The sequence below is a fragment of the Mchenga conophoros genome, linkage group LG7 (assembly GCF_057382185.1).
Source record: "Mchenga conophoros isolate Kocher_MC1m ecotype Shallow Benthic linkage group LG7, M_conophoros_male_GT1.1, whole genome shotgun sequence".
Taxonomy (NCBI): Eukaryota; Metazoa; Chordata; class Actinopteri; order Cichliformes; family Cichlidae; genus Mchenga; species Mchenga conophoros.
The window spans coordinates 20,479,755-20,502,838 of record NC_140532.1 but is presented as its reverse complement, the minus strand read 5'-3'; the positions used below and the strand labels follow the sequence as shown (position 1 = coordinate 20,502,838).

The window sequence follows — 23,084 nt, the reverse complement described above, 5'->3', positions numbered from 1 at the left end:
CCCTTAGTTTTTTGTCATTTTGAAACAGAAATCAATTTCACGAGCCTATATACAGGATCTGACTTGTCAAAGGAGCTTACTGGGCTGCGTGATGATGACATTAAGCTGACACCTGTCTTCTTTTCTCTTGCTTTTCCTTTGTGCAGGAAAATTGCTTCCAGACGACCTTTGCCTTTTTCTGAAACACCACTGCTTTTGTCAGCCTCAGAATACTTCAGCCCACGCGGAGCCACATAGCTGGGCAGGTAAGCTAAGTCTTAAGTTGTTGTTTTTTTTTACTTACTGTCATCTGCTGGACTCCATTATTGATTATATTGGAACTGCGTTTTCAGTTTGTTTTAGTCTTTTTTCTTGGACACTCTGTACTCTTCTACTGAAGTGTCCATTTTGGGGGGTTGGAAAATATTGCTGATCCTGGCAAGTAAATACCATTTATACATGCATTATGTTGGGCTGTACAAATAAATTGTAGCAGATCAAAGTAGCAAGAGTAGAGCTTAAATATCACCAAGTCTGGTAAGAATTCCTTATTGACTTAGAATTAGCATCTCCAGCCCACCTGGAGAGAGTTGTATTGATGTAATAATCTTTCTGATAGCTCTGACTCAACACTGTATCTAGAGCAGGGGGGTCAAACATAAGGCCTCAGGGCCAGAATTGGCCTGAAACAGACACCAATCCAGCCCACCGGGTGGCTTTGGGAAAATAAAAACAAAACCTGTTTTACAGTTGAAGGACAGTCTGGGCAAAAGCATGCCAGGACTTTTCTCTGTAGTCGTGCTAACAGATTTCTTTCATTTACTACAACAGCATTTCTTTATCATGTTCAAAAACTGAGACATAATGTTGAAACTGTAACTCTTTTGCTTATATTAGGATATCTCACGGATTAAATGTGTAGTTAAACTTCCTTACCCTGACAGAAAGGGGAGTTTCACTGGTCCGACCCACTTAAGATCAAAGTAGACCGTGTGTAGCCCACAATATCCAATGGGTTTGACATCCCTGATCTCGAGCAAACGTGGTTCATTATAAGTGGGGTTAGACGTGCTCAAACAGGTACGCCATATTGTGTGCTTCAGTTTTTGCGCTCAGTGCCTGGGCTGATGTTTAATAGTGTCTTTGTGTGTGTGGCCCCACCATAAAACTTCTCTTCTGTGGCCAGTATTCTCATGCTGACACAGAAGTGCCACATAAAACACAAATTTTTCAAACTGTGTAACATTCTGACCCTGGTAACTCGGCTCCTATGAGTATGGGTGTGTTTATGTGTAGCTTAGTGTAAGTCTATCCACAACACAGCTGTATTTGAGTGAAACACGCCCATCCCAAGTCTTACTGAGAGGCCCGGCATGCATCACACTGTGATTGTACACATGACCAAGGGAAGAGGTCAAGAACATGTCCGGGCATATTTCTTTTTTTTCCCCACCGATTCCCAGGGCTACACTGAAAATCAATGTTATTTTGAGTGTGACGGTGAGGAAGTTTTCAAGTTCAAGAAGTTTTGGAAAATTTTTATTAGTAGTTGACCTATGTGTTAAAGATTGTCTCCCTTGGCGTTTAATTCAAGCTGTGTCCAAGTTATTCAATTGATATACAGCCATTCCTTTCAGCATTGGCTCATTTTCCTTTTTCTGGGAAGTGATTTCATCCTTCCTGACTTCATGACTTCATGAGTGTTGGTATTTCAAAATTGTAGCTTCACATCATCAACAAAGCTCTGGCAGCTATTTTTGGACATTGTGTTTTTGTTCTTTGGTACCTATTGCCATCTCTACTTTGACAACTTGGACTATTGTTGTGTTGTCATAATAAGGCTCTTACTTGTTATTTCTGTTTTGGATTTCCACATTAGCCATATATATTTTTCCATGTCCTTTGTTTCTGAGCTTTGTGATTTGATACAAATTGTCTGGTGTGTCTTACAAACATAAATTCTTCCGTTAACTGCAACAGCAGTTCAGTTTTCTCTTTGCACCTTTATTTTTTAAACAGAGTGTTTCATTGTTTAATGGTGGCAGATTTTAGAAAATCAGGGTAGTTTTTCTTCAGCTGTTATAGTAAATGAATCTAAAATGTCATAGTGCCTGGTCTTAATGGATGCCTTAGCAAAATTCTACATTTGTTTTGAATTTAGATTTTTTTTTTTTTTTTTTTTTGGTAGAAGATTAGTGTGCATTTTGAAATGTCTTGACAGTCCTTTGTCTCTGTCTAGGCTAGTCACGACTCAGGATCTCATCAGTAGATCCCAAATCATCTAGTCTTACAGAGGATCAGAGAATCTTTAGGGAGGGGAAAGTTGAGAGGCTTGGATTTTACATAATTGTCTTCTAAACGCTGATTCACTGATAATGTGGCCATTAATCTGATTGAAGTATCTAAATGAGGGACACACACTGGACTTCCTGTGGAGAACTTCATTAGTAGTTTTTGAGGAAAATGGGGGGTTGTGTACGATAATGATTATCCATGAATATGTAGCAACAGATAAGTCTGCTGGATATTGCAACTTTATAGTAGAGATAGGAATTATGCATTTATGCATGTCTGAATCACCACTTGGTCATTTTGCTGGGAAAAATAGAAGCAGTGATTTATTGAAAGATGCGCAAACATGCATGGAAATACACTATAGAATGAGATGTATCTCTCAGGTCTGTGTTAGGTCTGCATCTGCTGTAAATGGCTTTTTAGGCCTCTCACTTCTTTTTGTTCATATTTTTAAGGACACACTCCACACAATTCAACATTTTTGGCTAATAGCTCAACAAGGATCACCTTGTCGGTGCTATTTCTGTCAAACAAATTTATCTTTTATATTTTTAATGCATTCAACTAAAGATGGGGGGGTAAATGTGTTTTTTGCAACAGGCTGCTAGTAATAAGGCGCCTAAGGAGACAACTGGTTCTTTACTCAGTTGTCTCTTATGTGTAGACACAACACTGGTTCATTTATTGAGATAAATGCCTTTTTTATGCTTGAACAATTCATAGGACAGTGTTAAGTAATACAACAAATTAAAAAAAAAAACAACAACATTCCTTTGAAAATAGTCAGGTACAAGGTATACTCTTGTAGATTCAGAACTTCAACATTTAGTGAAAAATCAACTGCAACACCCTCAATCTGACTTTGACTCCATCCTGCTGGCTTACTTGCCTCAATTTCACATCTCCAAGAGGTTTGTGTGTGCCACAAGTACAATTTAAAAAAAGCTATAGCTATAATATTCCTTGTGAAGTTTTGTTAGTTCCCCAAAGAGTCTAGCTAAAGTCTAGTCTAGCTAAAGCAGAGGAGTTAACTGGAAATTGCACGCTAACATGATTTATCTGGGGTTCTACAGATTCGTTATTCTCTGAGCGTTAGCAGAGCTGCTGGAGATAATGTTAATTTCCAATTAATAAAGCGTGCTTAGTAGTAGGAACTGGGCATGAAAAATATAAAAATGTTCAACTTTTTAAAGTTTAAAAGTTTAAAGAAATGAAAACAAGTATACACAAGTATAAAGTATGGTCTCAGAAGCTGTGAACACAGGTGAATTAAAATACAGATTTTGTAATGGCATCTCGATACAAACCCTCCATAGATGTAATCTTTGAAATTCTTTAGTTTTCCCACAACAAGACCTGCTATGCAGAGGTTAGGTATTTTGTTTTTATGCCTATCCTGGCAGCAGTTAAAAATTAGTTAATTAAGAAGACATTAAAGCTTTAAGAAACAAATTGTAAACCCAAATCAAGCAAATATATAAATAAGACAGCTACAAATTAAAAGAAGTTAGATCCCGTTTTTAGTTGGAAAGTCAATTAACTATGTGCGATTAATTTTAGCTCTGTCTGTTGCATAATGCTTATGAAATTGCATACAGTATCTCCATCTGAAGACATGACTGGTATCAGTGCTGACCTGAAAAAAAAAAAAAGATTTGGGTTCATGCTAACACTTTTGAATGTTCGATTATCCTGTAGTGAACAGAGGCCAAGTGTCGTTTTGAGTCCCTGAGGAGTTTCTGAGCTCTCTGAAAGTAAATCTACATTGGCTTGGAGTACACATGTATAGATCCAGTGGCTGAAGCTCTCAAGTTGCTCACCTTATTGATTGTTGCATTTCCGCACTGAGGTTTCTTGATAAATGGATTAGAATGTATTCTGCACTTTTTTTTTACTCTGGACTTACCACTCAACAATATTCACTAAAGTGCCCTTCCACCATCTTTCAAAGTAAACAATGTCAAGTTTTCCCATTAGGTCTTCCTTCATAAGGTTTAAATCCATTAAGCCACCAAATGATCTAACTTCCAGGAAATGTATTGAGGAAGCAGAGGCGAAGGAGCTAAAGCTATTCTGTCCTTTAAGTCCACCATGTCACTGGAGTCGAGGTCAACAGAGATCAATAAATTAATAGGCCTCTAGAACATTTATTCCCATCACACTCCTCCCTGCCTCTCTTTCAGTCCCTCACTCTACCTCACTAAGTAGACCTTGGAAGCAGGCAGCTGTTGGAGTTCCCATCAGTGAACAAAGCGAGCACGAATGAATTTCACAAAGGGATTCACAGATGTCTGAAACATCAATATTAAATGATCTGTGGGTCAGCTCTCTACTCCATTTCTTTATCTATTATTAAGTGAGTATGAAAGTCTTTGAGGGTCAATATTAAGAATGTAAAGTAAACTTGAAAATGAAGATATAATTCTACCACACAGTGTTTTAACTCCATTTGTTTGCACATTTGAGTAAGAAATAAATCACATACTCAAAGTTAAAAGCTGTTTCACATTTATATTAAAACATTATAACAGTATTGTCCATTGTACAGTGGGATCAAATTTTTTGTCAAACAATTTCATTGTCGAGTTTATGTCATCATTATCAATAATCTGTAAAAACTGATAACAAAGGGATAACCAAACCCCAAACCTTTTTTTTCTTTTTCTTTTGAGTCACTCATTATTGTCTTTTTTTTGCTTGTTTTTTGGGGGTTTGGGTTTTGTTTTTTTTGTTTTTTTAGTAGTTATTGGGATCTTGAAATTGTCTACCGGAGTTAAATTCATACAGTAATAAAGCACAAAACATAGTAATCTCTCAGCTAATAAATCAGTCCATTAATTGGCATTCCAAGTAAACTTGCCACGTGTTGTGAAATCTTTCTTCCTCACCTTGAAATGACGTCAGATTGGCTTTTGAACCTTTGAGTCCCAGTGACACTTTGATTCATTTAGATGGACTGGGCTGGTCAAAGAGGAGTGGGTGGTAGGTTCCCATAAATTCCACTAAGCTGTTACTCCAAGCTGCCTGCTATAGTTATCCCAGGCCTGTTCCAGCTTAGTTATGGCAGGAATGTGCCATTGCATGAGAACAGGTCATCATTCCTCACGGCCTGCCACGACTCTCCGCAGTTCTTAGTCAAGGTTGCCAAGATCTTAAACAGATTTTCCCACACACTGAATCACATTCCCTTTCATCAATGAAAAACTTAAATAATTATTATCTAGTGATCTTAACTTTGCTCTGTCCAGATACTGGTGCTCATTAATATCCTCTAAGTTCTACTTGCAAATTCAGTCCAATTTCTGAATCAATCTCTACATCAGTTTAGAAGTGGCCAGTTTGGCCAGAAGTGAAGACTTGTATCTCATTGCTTCAATGCTTGTTTTGGGTTCTTAGTCTGCTCCCCACTTTTCTTTGTCTGCAGAAAGTGTTACTTGATCTCTTAACCGTTTCACAATCAAACATGTCTTTTCTTAGATATTCTGTAGTAGAATAGTTTAGTACACACAAGTAAAAAATGAACATATTAGGTGCTAAACCTTGATGAATATGAAACCAACTGAATAGCATGATTCACTCAGGATTTCAAACCTGGATCATGTGCAGACACAATGAAACTACTAATCACGTTTTTTTTTTTTAGATATCATAAATAAACTTGTTTCATTTCTATGAGCCACACTGTTATTAGTTTACCCTTAACAAGTCACATTTTTTCCCAGATACATTGATTTGTCCACATCTTAACCAGTAAATAGGTTGCTGTCAAATGTTTGGCTGCCACGATGTAAAATCAAAGAGTAGGTGGAATCAAAGCAGTTTAAAGACTGACGCGTGACCTTTTATGCGTCTTTTTAATGGAAAGAGTAAGTTATGCTAATGCATAAAGAGGCAGTAGGGTATACCCACAAAGATAATGTTATTTTGGCTACTCTGCGTTTCTGTTTGTATTACATGCTAATTTTTGCACCTGAAAGTAAACCAAAGAAAGTGATTAATAAATCCATCAGTAAGCAAGCTGATCCACCTAAGTACTGGCAATATGAGTTTTTTGGTAATATCAAGGAATGTGTCATTAGCTTATTGTCCCTGTGAACCATTTTGCAGACATAAAAACAGCTCGGAAATGTAGAATAAAAATGTAAGAAAAAAAATAATCTGGCGTATAATTAATGCTATTTTAAATGTAGTGAATCTTATTTTTGGTCTGCCAATATTCACCAATTACCCCAAGCAAAAACTTTTTATTCAACATTCATATTCATTAACAGTCATGTTTTCATTTTATGTTGGCATTGGAAAGTAAACTCATCTTATAAACTGTCGCCTTGCTGCACTATCACCATCAGCTGAAGTAGCGGGAACTGGACAGTGTTCGTTCTGTTATTCCATCTGTGCCACACAGTATGACCACCTCATTGCATGGCTCCAACATTTCTGCTGGAAACTCTGAAAAGCCAAAGTACAGGGTCAGCTAGAAAACCTCAGCTCTACGCGTGACTTGTTTTTATACTCACAGTTAAGGGACTTCAAATGCCAACTCTCCAGTTGACAGCTTATTTCTCTAATTATTACAACAAGCTGTGTGGTTAGATTTATTGATCATGTTTACAGGGTCGGATAAAATATACTCACAAAGTAACATTCAAATTATTAGAATTAACATTGAAAACTCATCTGCCATGAAAATTGCTTTAAACTAAGGAAGCCCCTGACTATTGAATACATATCTAGTTACTGCACGTGTTGTTATGGCATCTATATTTCAGATTTATTATCCTCTAATCTACCCAAAGACATTTAACTTGATCTGTTTGAAGGCTTTAGTCTGGCCACCTATTGTTTCACTGTTTAGTCAAGCTTGTCTCACATGGCTTTTTACGTAGGCTGAGGTTTCAGCTGTTTGTCCTCTTTCTCTGGTTTGTGTTTTAAAGATGGGGAAACTGTACTCTGGACTGACAAGTTCATACCAAACGTAAAGTAGAAAAAGATAAAATAATCACTGTTCTCAAAATCCCTTCCTATCAAATACCAGCATTGAATTTTTCTTGGAGTCTTACTGCTTATAAACTAAAACATACCTTTGAGTGTACCTGAGCAGCATTTCATTGTATGACTATATAAGGTGGTATTAATCAAAAAACACTGCACTACACTACTTGAAATTTGTAGAGATTTTAACACATTCAGACTTTCAACATGAGGGCATTTTGACATTTTGTAAAAGCCTGCTTAACCTTGTTTTCAACACTTTAGATGTGTTCTTGCTGTGCAACCTGCCCAAGTGTTAAATCTGTTGGATTCAAGCTAACATCTCTTTCTTACTCCTGGGCCTTTGAGACTCACACATTTTATTTGCCTTTGGCAAAGTTTAGAAAGACTGCCAATAAAAGCAAACTTTGAAGCATGCAGTGCAGAAGAACTTTAAAAGTTTGCCTTTTGAATTTTTCAGCATGCACTTTTCAAATTATTTCCCCCAGCTATTATTCAAAGACATGTTAACAGAATCGTAATTTTACCATAGGACTGGTGTGCACATGTAAACTTACACATGATTGATATTTACTCTGTACTGGGATTGATGTGCAAGGTTATGGCTACAGCACTGCCTTCAAGGGTGTTCTATCATCCTGTCAGGTCTGAAGGGATTTAGCAGCTATTAGTAACACAGTATTTCTCTAAGTGGGACCTAAACGCATGTTATGGCACACAAAGTTTGACAACCAAGAGTTATGCAATCAAGTTAAATTGCTAAAAGCATATAATCTTGTTTTCCGGGAACATTGTTCTGAGATGCTAGCGGCTTTGCTAAATTGGTCTATAAGACGTAAACCTGGCAAACGAGCGCTTGCATGGATTTTCAGAAAAAGGAAGAGGCAAGCTCACTCACACTTTATAGGCATTTCTTTTCAGACTATAAAGACTAAAATACTGGTTCATATCAGCGGCTGTAACTTCTGACCGTTATTGTCATGGGCAGTGCCGAGAGTGAAGAAACAGGACTTTCTCTATATTTGCTTGTGTTGCTGTAGTTGCCCTGCAGGCAGCCAGATCCTAGTGATCCCATCCTCTGTCGTATGTTTTTTCAGCTGTGATTACATGACAGCTCTGTGAAAATTGAAAGTGGGGGGTGAATGCCTTTCTCTGTACATGACTTTTTGCATATGTCCTGACTTCAGAATCAACCTCACATAGCTTTTACATAGTGTACAAAAGCTGGTCTTAAGCTGATTTAAACATTAGAGACACATTTATGTTAAAGTGCAGCTTTTCTCTGTAAATGTGTTTCATGGGTAATTCCACATACTGTACAAAAAATTGGGATTTGGCGGCAATGTCCATCTAAGCTGATGTATTCAAGATGGCTAGGCAACATGGCAGCTTCCACAGACCAGCACCAGCTCCCAAGTACTTTTAATCATTTAAATCTTTTGTTTATGAGAATGCTTCAGTGTATTGGGAGACAATTTTTCTCTCTTCATGCTCAAAAAAGAAAAAACTGACAGTACCTTTATGTGTGTATGGGTTGAAATGTAAATTTTGCCTCAGTATAATTTTTTTTCTGTCACACTGTTCACTGTATAATTTAATTACTACTCATATTGTTTGTCAATAAAAGTAGCAGACTGTTGCAGAGATTCAATAGGCATTTATTCACTGTAGTTTCATTTAGATTGAAATTTCAGCTCTGCGTGGAGTAATGCAGTCATTGAGGAGCTGTTCTGAATATTAATTGGATGTACTGCAATGCATTAGTAATTCAATAAGCTAGAGGCAGTTTTTAAAGCAAGCTAATGGAATACGTAGAGTGATTAGCTTGGGTGGAAGAACTGATAAAAGAATATCACATCAGGTAAATTCTGTTCATCAATCCTAGTTTAATACAGCCATTTAGATTAAGCAATTACGACATGGCCAGTTATTTGTATAATAAAGAGGGACAGCTGTGAAAAATGAGTGTCGCTGACAAAGACAGGGACCAGATGGGTAATGTAGTCATCAAGATGTTAGCAGTCAAGCTGTGTCACTGGGAAACAATGAAAGATGATTGAGACAGGAGGATTAGCCAAATTGATTTTTTTTTTTTTTTTTTACAAGTCTACATATTTTGCGTCTGTACCATTTTTTTTTCTTTTGATTTTTTTGTTTTAAGACACCTGTTTTACCCAGATAACATAATCATCCCTCAATAATGTGGTTCAATAGTGTGTTGGTCCGCCTTTTTGCGGCCAAAACAGCCGTAACACGTTGCTGTATGCTAGGCACCAAGAGTTTAGCAATAGATCCTTTAAGTTGTGAGGTGGGGCCTCCATGAATGAGACTTGTTTGTCCAGCACATCCCACAGATGCTCGATTGGATTGAGATCTGGGGAATTTGGGGGCCAAGTCAACACCTCAAAGTTCTTGTTGTGGTTCTCAAACCACTAATGAATAGTTTTTGCTGTGTGGCAGGGTCCATTGTCCACAGCCATCAGGGAATACTTATTCCCATGGTCTGCAAGATTCTTTGGTAGGTAGTAGGGCTGCTCAATTTATCGAATTTTAACCTTTGGTAGAACCTCAAAATCCCATCCTTTCGTGAACCTCGGGACCAAAAATGGTCCCGCCCCAAAAGTGCTCTAAAAATGTTATATATCAATATTTTTTTCTACTTTAAATTAGTCAATCTTTTAAAACTACTTCTGCTTAAAATATCCATGTCAAGTTTTAATTATATTTTCATTGTTTTAACCCTTTAAATCCCAGTTTTATTACATGAGCGCCCTGTTTTTTTAGCCCCAAAAAACAAAAAAACTAAATATTTTCCAAAAAAAACATTTGAAGTAATATTTGTTTGTTATTATAATTAGGCCTTTAGATGGACTAAAGATTGGCACCAACAGTCATTTCGATCGCCTTTTATTTTTTTTCCAGGAGCGCATTTCATAAAATGCACACTATCGACCACGCCCAAAAAGTGCTATAAAAAATTTATATATTAATATTTTATTCCACTTTAAATTAGCCAATCTTTTAGACCTACTTCTCCTTGAAATATTCATGTCAAGTTTTAATTACATTTTGCGGATTTTAACCCTTTATATCCCGGTTTCGTCACATGAGCGCACTGCTTTTTTTGCCCCAAAAACATAAAACATAAAATATTTTCCAAAAAAAACATTTGAAGTAATATTTTATTGTTATTATAATTAGGCCTTTAGATGGACAAAAGATTGGCACCAACATTAATTTCGATCCGTTTTTAATTTTTTTTGCAGAAGCCGAAAATGTCCCCAGGCGGCGCTGCTGCTCCTGCTCCCCCGGGGAGGAGTGCCTCTGCCGCGGGTGTGTTTCGCGCAGCGCCGGAGCATATGGTTCGGTTCCCGTGTCTGCAGCACACACTTCCGCTACCACGTGAAAACAAATACGTCATTTCCTGTTGATTAAAAAAAATTAATGCACCCTCAAACGATCCTAAGGGCAGAAAATGGTCCGGAACGAGCAGCGGGCCAAGCTGCTGCTGCACGCGGGAAATTAGTCTGCCTTTTCCGGGTATCTGTCTCGAGCAGGCCGCTGGAGAAGGTGTGTATGTTCCAGCAGGCGTCACATGTGGAACAAGGGCGCCACCCGGTGGCCAAATAAAAAATTACAATTCTAAGGCCCTGAGTCCAGAATGAAAGTGAAAGTTAAGCCACGACGTTAATGGTAATAATTGTACAGTGAAAAATAGCGTTTATAATGGGTTTCAATGGGGCACAAATCGGCCACGAGGTTCGATAGTGGATGTATGCCTTTTATTCAGCCATTTAAGCTCATTTAAAAAACTCAGACTGAAATTTTAAAATAAAATGGGAAAAAAATACATGTTTGAAAATTTGGCTATACTCCATTAAACACAGTGGAAATGGCGTGGAATTAAAAAACGGAAAGGCCACGAAATGGTCCCAGGTTCTACCAACGATTACGATCTGGGCTTTCAACGATCATTAAAAGTGACTGAGCCGATTATTAGCCCCTCCCTTGTGCTTTACTCTTGCGCTGCTCCATGTGGCAAATTGAGCGCACCTCTCGTTTCGAACACGTGTCACAACAATTAAGAGGACCCGAGGGAAGCTCGGAAAGCTAAGCAGAAGTTATTTGGAGAGGAGAGTGACTGCCGTTGGTTGAAAAGAGAGGTAAAAAAAACTTCAGTGGTGTGGAAACATTATGGGTTCGCGGAGTCAGACGTGGATCAAGTAGACATAGTGTGTAAACTTTGCTACGGTGTCGTAGCTGCGCCACAGAGCAACACTGCAAAGTTCACTAAACATAGATGTTTACATTTTTCATTTATTTCTTATATTGCAAACATTTGCACTGTTATCAGTATTTGCACACTATTTTATATTATTTTTTAAAGTCATTATTCAATACATTGTTATTGTTAACCCTTTAAAGCCGGTCAGAGCAGCACGCTCTGTTTTGCGTAACTATTTTTAAATCCCTGTAGAACCGGAACCGCATAAGCTAGCGCAATAATTTGTTTTGCATATGAAACCAGAGGAGTTGTACTTACATCTGATGCCATCAGCTTGTCCTCGGTCACGGTTTCCTTCCACATAAAGCTTTGCAAAAATTGCATAAAACGCACTAGCAGGAACAAAAACATAATATTCCAGAAACACGCTTTGCCGATCCGATCAGCTGTTCGTAACACTTCCCACATTGAAACAGACGTCAGCCCGAACTATCGAATGTCCGCCATTTCCTGCCAGAAACCGGAAGTGACGTCATCTTCGCGAAAAATGTAGTTTTTTACTTGTAGGCCTTAAAAACCTATACTGGTGTTTTTATAAGTCATGTTTGACTTTTCTGAATAGTTGCTGGGATGCTTAGAACTCGAATTGCACTGCTGGAAATAGTTTATTTTGATACACCTGCTGTTTTCTTTGCAAATTTGCATCATAGGATTGTTTTTTTGTTTTTCCTGCAGTATATAAAAATTGGTGTATCTCCAAAATAAAACTATGAAGACACTCAAAATAAATCCCCTGTTGTTGTAAACTATTTTTTGCTTTTAAAGCTTTGAGGGATAAACCTCTTAAATTTCTCCAAGTAGAAATATATGTAAAAAAACAAAAACAAAAATGATTTTCAATTTTTTTTTGTAGTTTATTGCACTTTTTTGCAATTAATGTAGTTACTATGGACTTAATGCATACATATTATTAAAATATGGGCTATAACAGTTGTATTGATGTATAGCAACTTGAAATGCTCCCAATGGAAAGATTGTTGTCATAATAATGATTGCCATCGAAATAATATTGACTGAGGGTCGACCTCCACCATTAATGCTTCCAGTCAAAAAAATCTGTATTAAAGAGATTTACACAAAGCATATAGTTTGGAGATCATTGATTCTCTCTGCAAAGTTAACTGTCAGTGTTAAGATTTGTAACTGCAGGCCACGCTGGCAATTTAAGTGAATAGCCAGAGGCAAACTAAAGTATTTAAATGAATATGAAACTTTTGTCAGAGTGATAAAAGCTGCTGCATTGATCACAAATTCTCATTGATCGTGAAAGAAGGTTCCACGTCTGCTGTGAAAGAAGTAAATTCCTCTGTTACACCTCATAAATGCTAATATTATGATTGTTTCCTTCGTGTGTCACAAGGTAATAACTTTCCCTCCATGGATTGATAGCCTGTCCCCTTTCTTTAGAAATGGTGTGTGTTACCTCTTGCCAGGAGGCCCACAGAGCCAAATCTGTCTTCTCATGCCAAATGGCCAAAGTGAAATTAGATTTTAGAGCTTGGCAGGGATACAGGGGAGAAACTATTTTAGAAGAGAAAAGTGGGACAGGGTTAAAAAAATTGACCAGAAATATAATATCTCATTCAGTATCCCATCAAGGTGAAAAAAACAACTATAACTGTGATATAAATATAAATAACTTTGAGTGAAATAAGATATAGTCTAGAGTAAGCGTTACAAAAAAGTGAAAGTGATTTCAGAACTATGTCTATAGAGCAGAGCAGGAATGATTGCAGTTGTATTCATGGAGAGTGCTTTCATGAAGGAAGATGAGGCAAGTAGCTTACACAGATGTTACTGTCATAGATTGTGTCTATGATATAGATTAATGCAAGTCTGATTTTGATGGTGATATTACATCTAGTTAGTAGAACAGTAAATAAGCATGACTGTGACAAGCTTTCCTCCCCTATTTACCAACTTTTTCTTCACCCTGTCCTAGTTTAATAGAAATACCCCCTCCTCCCACTCCGTTTACTTATCTGCTACTGTTTGGATAGCCCAGGTTGAACTTGTCAAGAACACCATACTGTAAGGATCAGTATTTTGAGGGTTTAACAAGGAAGACTAAATGGAAAACTAACATCAAAAATAGCGGCGGGCTTATATTTGAGAGATATCGTGGTGCATGGGGCATGCCTAATTTCCTCATTAATTCAGTTCAAGGATCATTAGTCGCAGTTCTGTGCTAAATGTAGAAGCAGCAGCTCACTCGCCAGCTTTGTTTTCTTCACGCAGATACGCATTTGACTTAGTATCTGTGGCTTGTAGCACTTTGCTGTATTTTCTCACATTTTTGTCAGGAGTAAAGTGCCAATGCAGCGTCTAGAAGTGTGACTCACCTATTAAAGAGTCAATTTCAAACGATTATGGTCATATGACAGCTCTTAAGCTCATCATGACTTTTAAATGGGTAAAAATTTACCGCAGTCCACGGCGGCGTTGTTATGAATCCCCCCACCAAAAACCTGTCAGGTTGCAATGTGATCTGGCTTTTAAAGCCTTCATCGCCTGATCCGTGGTTCAGGCTGTGGCGTCCTGTTGCTGCATGTTTCTTACAAGCTCAGCTGTTGATGGAATGCAAGGCTGGTAGAGTTGAAATATTTTCTCTGCAGACTGGCATTCATGTGTGAGCAGCATCAGAGTGCATCACTCCAGGCTCAGAATGAGCATATACAGGGGCTTTAGCAATGTTCTAACAAAGGTAGTGGTATAAGTTGTTTGCAACTTATCCAACTTTAGACTTATAAGTTGGATAATATAATGATCTGAGGCAGTATTTTTAAAGTGCTTATCCTTTGTATACTAATGTAATACTAAAAATGGATGAGAAGACAGCGTTCTTAGCTAGCCTGTCTATCGTCTTGACGTAAACACATGTAATGCGATTTTCTTTTACTCTGTTTGCCTACAGCACGGCTCAAATTCATGATCCTGCTCTTGCTGATCAGCAGCATAACTACTACTTACTTGTCTCGTTATTTGGTACCTTGTGAGCGTTACGAATTACACTTCAAAGAGCTAATTTGGGCCTGACATCCTAAAAATAGAAGTGAGCAGCACAGGGCTATAAAAACACAGCAGGGCTTGCCTTTGCTCACTCTTATAATGACTTCATTTCTATGCATTGGAAGCAGCACTGATGGATTTTGATGTCTTGCTGCTTCTTGTGAGGGCTCAGTCATCACATTTCTAGCGCTCATCATAAGGGTGAAGTATTCTGCTTGAAGGCAGCCATGTGACTTTTTAATGAGCATTCAGAAAGTGACATAATGACGCGCCTTCTCAGTGCTTTTCACCTCAGCTGTCGTCCTTCTCCCTTTTATGGAATAAATATCCATTCCTGTTTAAATGTCACAGGCAGACTGAGTTTTTATGGCATGAAGAATTCCGAGTGATAGCAGAGATTATGCATTACTCCATTTATTAAACTCACACTGCAAACTTGGCACTTTTCAGCAAGATTAGTTTGAGTTTGTTTGTGCTTTGGAACATTTGCATCTCCACAATTACCTCTCTGTTTTAGCAGACCCGCTCTAATCTTAAACATTTATTTTTGTGATTCATTATTTGACTATTGTGGAACCGGTGATTCTAAATTGCCCATAGGTGTGAATGTGAGTGCAAATGGTTGTCTGAGTCTCTGTGTTAGCCCTGCGTCAGATTGGCAACCTGTCCAGGCTGCATCCTGCCCTCCTGCCCAGTGGTAGCTGGGATAGGCTCAAGCACCCCCCACGACCCTGATAAGCATAAGCGGAAGAGAATGGATGGATGAATATTTGACTATTGTGAAAGTGTTGTCTCAACCCCACATTTCCAGACACTCAGAGGAGGAAGTCTGGCCAAATGATGACATGAGGGAAGTCTGGCTTACCTTTCTCCAGTTATGAAACTTAAATGTCCCGAATCATTTTTGATCAAACACAAACTGATACTGTGATGTTAGTCAATCTGTTTCAGTTTCTTAAGAGTAATAAATAATAGTCGTTAGTGGTAACTTTCGTGAATATGAATATTTCTCTCACTGTAATTTGAAGCAGTTTTTAGAAGAACTTTTGACAGAACATGGCATTTTTCAGAGGCTACAGGTGTGTTGTGGTGACTCTGCCTTTTCTAGCCACCTAAAAGTGAAACACCAATGCACTGCATGGTGGAATTAAAGTGGAATTTTCTTTTCTCCTACTGGGAAAATATGCACTCCAGCACTTCTGAGGAGTTTGAATTGAGCATTTACGGTCAGTTGTGCAGGTGTGCCGGGTGCAATTTGCTAAACCATCACAAAATTAGCATTGAGTAGTTTATTGATGCAGATTTCATTTTCTTTTTGCCATGTGTTACTTTAATATGGATCCTACAACCAGTTTTATAATAGAGGCCGAAGATCTGCACATCTAGGACAATATGTCTTTTATGGCGCATATAACAGTTCCACTTTCAGTACATCTGTTCAACTGCTTGTTAACTCAAGTAAAAAATTAGCCAATCACATGACTGTAACTCAGTGCATTTAGGCATGGTCAAGATGATCTGCTGAAGTTTAAACCGAGCATCAGAATGGGCAAGAAAAGAGAATTAGGGGACATTTTCAGGTTTGGGTTTTTTTTGTTTTCTTTTTTTTTCATTGTTGGTTCCAGACGGGCTGGTCTAAGTATTTCAGAAACTGCTGATCTTCTGGGATTTTCCCACAGACCTATCTCTAGGGTTCACAGAGAATGGTCAAAAACAAAAAAAAAATATCCAGGATGTGGTGGAACGGGAGATTCGCCTGATGGACGTGCAGCCAGGAAATCTGCAGCAACTGTGTGATGCTATCGTGTCAAATGGTATCAAAATCTCTGAGGAATGCTTCCAGCACGTTGTTGAGTCTGTGCCGCAAAGAATTAAGACACTTCTGAAATAGCTCAGAAGCAGCAAGGTGTACCTAACAAATCCTTGCAATGAAACTATGGAGGTTCACTGCCACCCATCCTCAAGTTCCAGAGGGAAGACTATGTGTAATTAGGAAATTGAAGAAGACACATGGTGCAATACAGGCTAAATAATATGAAACAAGGCTCCTGTTCTTAAATGTCTGCACTGTACTGTGCTATGTTTTACTATTCCCCCCTCGTTTCTTCATTCCTCCGTTTGCCATTTCTTTGTATTTTTCAAATTTTTATGTCGATTAGCTTTCTGCCCTATGTCTGTCTGCCTTTTTTGAGTCTCTTGCTCCATGTGTGTGTTTGTCTGTCTTAGTGGGCCCTTCAGAAGTTCTTATCACGTATTTGGTCTAACACAGGTCCTCAGAGACCTGCTGCAATCAGCTAGAGCAGGAAGCCAACATGAGCCTGCTCTGCAGAGAGCATTATTCTGCACTTAACAATCATGACCTATTCTTCCCCTTTCCTGTTATCCCTCCCTCCCCTCTTCCTCTCGTTCACCTCTCCCGACTGTTGTTGCTTTGAGTGTTAGTATCAGTGTGAAATGTGCCCTTGTTGTGGAAGTTGAGAAGAAGGATGCATTTCCAGTGACTGATTTCTCTGAAAAGTAACGGCATGTAGGAAAACAAAGTGTTTTACTAATGCGCAGAAATGAGAAATTCTGTGGGAGGGAGATCTAAACAAATCAGGAGGGTTTGACTTCAGATAATGACAGCTCGTTTACACTTTTCTGTTCTGAAGTTTTTTGTGAATAACAATACTCTGTGCATGTGCATCTTTAGTATGGGCTTGTCAGCAAGTACAGACAACAAAGCATGTGCTGGTTTTTTTTGTGACAGCATGTTGCTGGCTTTTTGTAACACTGAATAATGTCACATGACTATGATGATAACATGGGTTTCAAAGCCTCTGTTATTGTCACAACAATAGGCCTACCATCCTTGTATTTTGTAGGTCCGTCTCTGTCTCTCTTTGTCCATTATCTTGTACCAAGTCATTAGCAGCAGATGCTACAAGTCCTGAAGTTTGCAAGGTGGATTCTGCATGGATTTGACTTGTTATTCAAACCTATCCCGCAGATGTCAATGATCAGGGGACTTTTAAGGTGAAGTCAACACTTTGCACTTTTTGTCATGCTCCTCCAGCCCTTTGTGAACAGTTTTTATGGTGTGACGGGGTGTATTATCTTGCTAAAAGAGGTTGCTGCTGCAATCAGGTAATGCTGGTGCCATAAAAGGAGTGTACTGTATGTGATGTCCAAAAATGTAAGATCCTGCACGGTAAAGTAAAATCCACATGAATGCCATGAACTAAGGTAAAAATATATTTCTAAGCGTGTCACCGACTTGCCTTTTTCCCCACAGTGAATAACGATGTGATCTTTTCCCAGCCTAAGCTATGCAAATGTATACCCACCTTCCACATAGTGCTTTATCAGACCAGGCCACTTGCTTTCATTTTCCTGGGTGCCTAATTCTCCGTCACTTTTTCAGTTTGTTTTTTCACGAGTCAGTCTTGATGGGTAGACTTGTATCTACTACCTGACTATAATTGTCTTGGTCCAAGATGATTCGCTTTCTCACAGCCGGTCCAGATATCGCAATTACTGTTGAGAGATACACCGGGAAAAAAAAGGCTCTGGTCACTGATCAGAGTGTCTTTGATTGAAAGATATTACTTCTGTCTTTAAGATATATGGCTGTGGAAGTTTAGTGAACGTTGTCACCTGTGGAAGAAATTGATTCTACATGTAAATACTTTATGCAACATTGTTATTTATTGTCATTTATTTTATGTAATTGAATTGCATTGGATTGTACGGATTCTGCACTTTTTAAATGCATATTAAATCAGATTGGGAGATCAGTGCTAATATCCATTTCTAATGCTATTCTGTTTCTAGCAGTTGAGCTGACTCTTTGATTGAGAGTCAGCTCTAACACACTTCACAAGTTTCTTTCCACACAGAACAGATGAGATCTTGAATAGCAGACAGACAGACTTCACCTCGCAGATTTGGAAAATGTTTTATCCTGCACTATTTTGGAAAGTGAATTATAACCAGACATGGAGATAAAAATATACTAAATAAAATGTGAATAAACCTTCACTCAAGACTTACTTTTGGGTGTTTTGCAGAATGTGCAGTGACATGATAGACTGTTTCCATGTTTATTGGATTGCATTTGGCAGATTCTGTATTGTATTCCGTGAGAGAGGAGGGTATAGATTTTTTCTAACCAGATAATTGATCAAATTCCAGTAAACAATGGTAATATGACAGAGGAGACAAGCTTCAGAAAATGCTTAATATTCAATTTACCAAAAAGTTGATTCTGGTCATCTGGACGTAGCGTTTTCAGTGGGAGAAATTTTTCATCACTCATCCAAGACTTCAGAAATTGTCTTACCTTTTCACGTAAATTGCCTCCTTGACTCCGCGCTCAAACCAGCGTTCCTCCCTGTCCAGGATGTGTACATCCTCATCATTGAAAGACTGTCCACTGGCCTGTAGGTGTAAATAGACTGCAGAGTCCTGGCCTGACGAGTTAGCTCTTCTGAGTTGTGCCATCCGATTACCCAAGGTTGTTTGGTTTCGCCGATGTATAAATCACGCCAATCCTTCTTGAACTTAACAGCGTACAGAGACCATCTCTGAATTGCAGAGAGGGCCTAAGTTTAAATCTTTCAATATCTTATAATGCTGTTAGTGTTGCCATTTCCAATCTCTCTGTTAATGCTACTCATGGCCAATGGTCTTGATCAATGAACAGTGGTTGTTGATCAATGCACTGACAATTAGCATATTTAATGATCAAGAAACTGACCTCACAGCATGCTGTTCGTCAGTGGTGTTAGTTTCAGTAATTGTGTCAAGGTACTGTTCATAAGGTTGGGGAAACCTGCAGTCAGCTGAGACTGAAGAAGAACTTGGATGAGTGACGAAACGTTTCTCCCACTGAAAACGCTGCGTCCAGATGAACAGAATCAACTTTTGGGGATTTCCTTACCTGGATGATTAAGCATGCATTAAGACAATATTGAATTTATATTTTTGAGACAATCTCTCCTCTAGCTTAATCTTTTCAAAGTTACTCTGTACCCTTTGGATTCCCCCTCCTTTTCTCATAGGCTCTCATTGTTTCCTTGAAAGATAATGGGGTTTTAAGCTGTTTCCCATTTATGCGTACTTAAACTCTGACTTTATGGTCACAGATTGGTATTGCACCATTTAATCACTCTTAGAGCTTTATGTTCTGTACTCAGGTTAGGCTATCAAATATCCCCGTCTTGAATATTTTATGACACGATGCCTTCCTCTTGCTCAGGGAAATGTGTCATCTGAGCTAATCTGTAGTCGTTGCCTTCTAACACTGTCCTTCCCCCTTAAAGCACGAGGGATTCAGTGGGTTTTGTCGCCAATGGCCATGTGAGATAAGATAAGATAGAACTTTATTAATCCCTCGGGTGGGTTCCTCTGGGAAATTCGACTTCCAAAAAGCACAGCAACGACCGAAGTTACAGTTACAGAATTGTTATATATATATATATATATATATATATATATATATAGACACACACACACACACACACACACACACACACACACACACACACACACACACACACACACACACACATATATATATATATATATATATATATATATATATATATATATATATATATATATATATATATATATATATATATAATACAGAGACAAATATAAATAAAATATACAAAGGGGATAAATAGAATAAATAGGAATAAAAAATAAAAATACAAGTGAATTGCACATTTCAAGTATTGAGTCTATTGCACTGTTGACTATTTACAAAAGTATTGCACAAGGTATTGTACAGTGAGGTGAAGAGGCACTACAGCTTAGTTGTTCCCCCCTCCTTTGTCCTCCTGTTTCCCCTCCCTCTCCCCTCCAGAGAGGAGTTAAACAGTTTGATGGCGTGTGGGACAAAGGAGTTTTTAAGTCTGTTAGTTCTTGTCTTGGGGAGAAGCAACCTGTCACTGAACAGACTCTTCTGATTGTTTATGGCCGTGTGCAGAGGATGCCCAGCATTGTTCATAATGTCCATCAGTTTCTTTAATGTCCTTTTCTCTGCCACTGTCACCAGAGTGTCCAGCTTCATGCCGACCACAGAGCTAGCCCTCCTGATCAGTTTCTCCAGCCTGGATGAGTCCTTCTTTGCTGTGCTGCTCCCCCAGCACACCACAGCATAGAAAAGTACTCCAGCAACCACCGACTGGTAAAACATCCTCAGGAGCTTCCTGCAGATGTTAAAAGACCTCAGCCTCCTGAGGAAGTACAGTCGGCTTTGGGCTTTTTTATACAGGTGCTCTGTGTTGCATGACCAGTCCAGTTTATTGTCCACCCACAGCCCGAGGTACTTGTACTTGTTGACCACCTCCACCTCCTTCCCCTCGATCTGAACCGGCAGTGGACCTTCTCTGGACCTCCCGAAGTCCACAACCAGTTCCTTAGTCTTTGAGGTGTTGAGTTGCAGGTGGTTTGTGTGAAATATTCATTTCAATTAATTTTCAGTACTCTTACTACTTTTCAGTACTACTGTACAGTGGCTTGTGTGGAGTTGAATTACCTCAAAAATGATGTACTAGTGGCATATATGAAATGTAATGCAATATAATAATTTTCTCAGTTCAGAAAAACTGAGAAAGCTTATATGAGACATGGTGTGGTAATACAAATCATGAGAATCTAAGCACAAGTATGAATTGATTTTCCTTAGAAAAATCTAAACCATTTCTGACTTAAACAAGTATTAGTGAAATCTTTCAGGGTTGCATATAGTGGCAAAAACAATTCAGTACTTTGCTGCTATCGCTTTTAGTCACCCAGCTCCCCAAGCTCAACCTCTCTGATGCAGAAGCCCTTTCATATGCTTTGATCCTGTTAATAATTATTATCCATGGAGCTGAAGAAGAAAAGCAGAATGGAAAAGCAAAGAATGTTGCAAACTGATAGGCACATACGGGGGTTTCGGGAGGGAGTGGGTGAGGCTGGGAATGTTTTCAGGGATCGGAGTTTCAGCCCTGCGTTTTCCTTTCGCAGACATTTTCAGCGATTATGAAAAAGCAGAGAACGGCTCAAAGACGTCATCTGATGTGATCCTATGCCAAAGGGTGACATTCCTGCCACAGATAAACAGCTGTGGAACTTGAAACATATTTTTCCTGTTTTCACATACAGTGTAGAAAAAAGAATACTGTTGCTGATGCTTAAATGCGCCCTCCATACCATACATATTCTCCTATCGCTCATGTTGTTTTTGGATGAATTCTTAGTGGCCTTGCTTTATCTCATCCACGCCGTCCATCATTGTTGGAAGATGTTTGCCTCCTGGGCTGGTTCCCTATCTGGAGTGGCTCTGGATGGGCTCAGAACAGAACTGGAATGAAGATCCCTACTGGCCTACTGGCAGCAGTGAGAAAGGAAAGCACAGGGGGTGAGAGCAAGCCAAGAAGCTCAACTGTTTCTTCGTCCTTCTCGCTCTACTGGGGTTGGAACATTTTTCCATTCCTCCATAGTTACTGCAATTCATACCAGACTGTTGATATTCATTTGTATCTTATAACATCACTTCAGCGTGTAGTTCCTGTGCCATATCATGCTCAGTGCAAGGATAGAGTACAATTAATCTGATACTTTAAATAATAATAAAAAAGATGGTTAAAATACTATAAACTACAAGACTGCTGGGCTTTTTTTTTTTTTGTCTATAGTACTACAAGAAAGTAGTGCTAGTTCTGTCTTGATGTTATATTATAAAGTCCCCCCCTACAGAAATTGGAGGGATTATAGAGCCTGTTAGCCACAGGGAGAAAACATCTCCTGTAGTGTTAGGGTGATGAGTCTTTTTCCTCGTGTTCATTGTGTCTTACCAGGGAGCCATGAATAGGATGAGAGGAATTGTGCCTGATGCTGAGAAGTCTCTTGAGTATACTCCCCTCAGACACATCCACCAGAGTCTCTAGTTAAGCTCCAAGAAAAGAACCAGCCTTCCTGATGTGTTAAAGTCTGTTGGCATCAAATACTTACGGCCCCCTGTCTGAGCACACAGCTGCATGAAAGGCCACACTCGTCTCCACGGAGTAATACATCATATGCAACATGATCCTGCTGGGGTTGAAGGTTCTAGCCTTCTCAGTAGAGGAAGTCGACTCTGGCCCCCCTTTTATATATTTTTTAGTATTCCTCAAACCTTTACTGGGGCCATGACTGAAAAAAAAAAACTAAAGGGCTTCATGTTTTTACTGAGACAGAATTATTTTATACAGGAATTCTTTGGTGAAATACACCACAATAAGACAAAGAGCTGAACCTGTTATTCACAGAGTGGGTACCCTCACAGATTCCCCTTGCTGCCACTGTTGATTGACGAGACTGTAATGCAGTGGGACACACTAATCTATAACAGCATCTCACACTCCATTGGATGGAGATGTGAATTTTCAGCAGACCTGGGAATACATCACTGCCTCACCAAATCCCATCAAATCATGACTCTGGAATGTCAGAAATTGCCAAAAAAATAAATAAGAGAGATTATGAGATTCAGTCCACCCTTTCTTCTATA

The 23,084-nt window shown here is 38.8% G+C and overlaps 1 protein-coding gene across 3 annotated transcripts in view; it reads left to right on the top strand.

Annotated features, from left to right (window-relative positions):
- The window catches only part of peak1 (pseudopodium-enriched atypical kinase 1), a 105,460-nt gene that overhangs the window by 18,502 nt on the left and 63,874 nt on the right, over window positions 1-23,084 (top strand). For all 3 annotated transcript variants that reach the window (XM_085282822.1, XM_085282820.1, XM_085282819.1), the window contains exon 2: window positions 147-245. The gene's annotated coding sequence lies outside the window, so the exon portion shown is untranslated. The remainder of the gene's footprint in view (window positions 1-146; window positions 246-23,084) is intronic.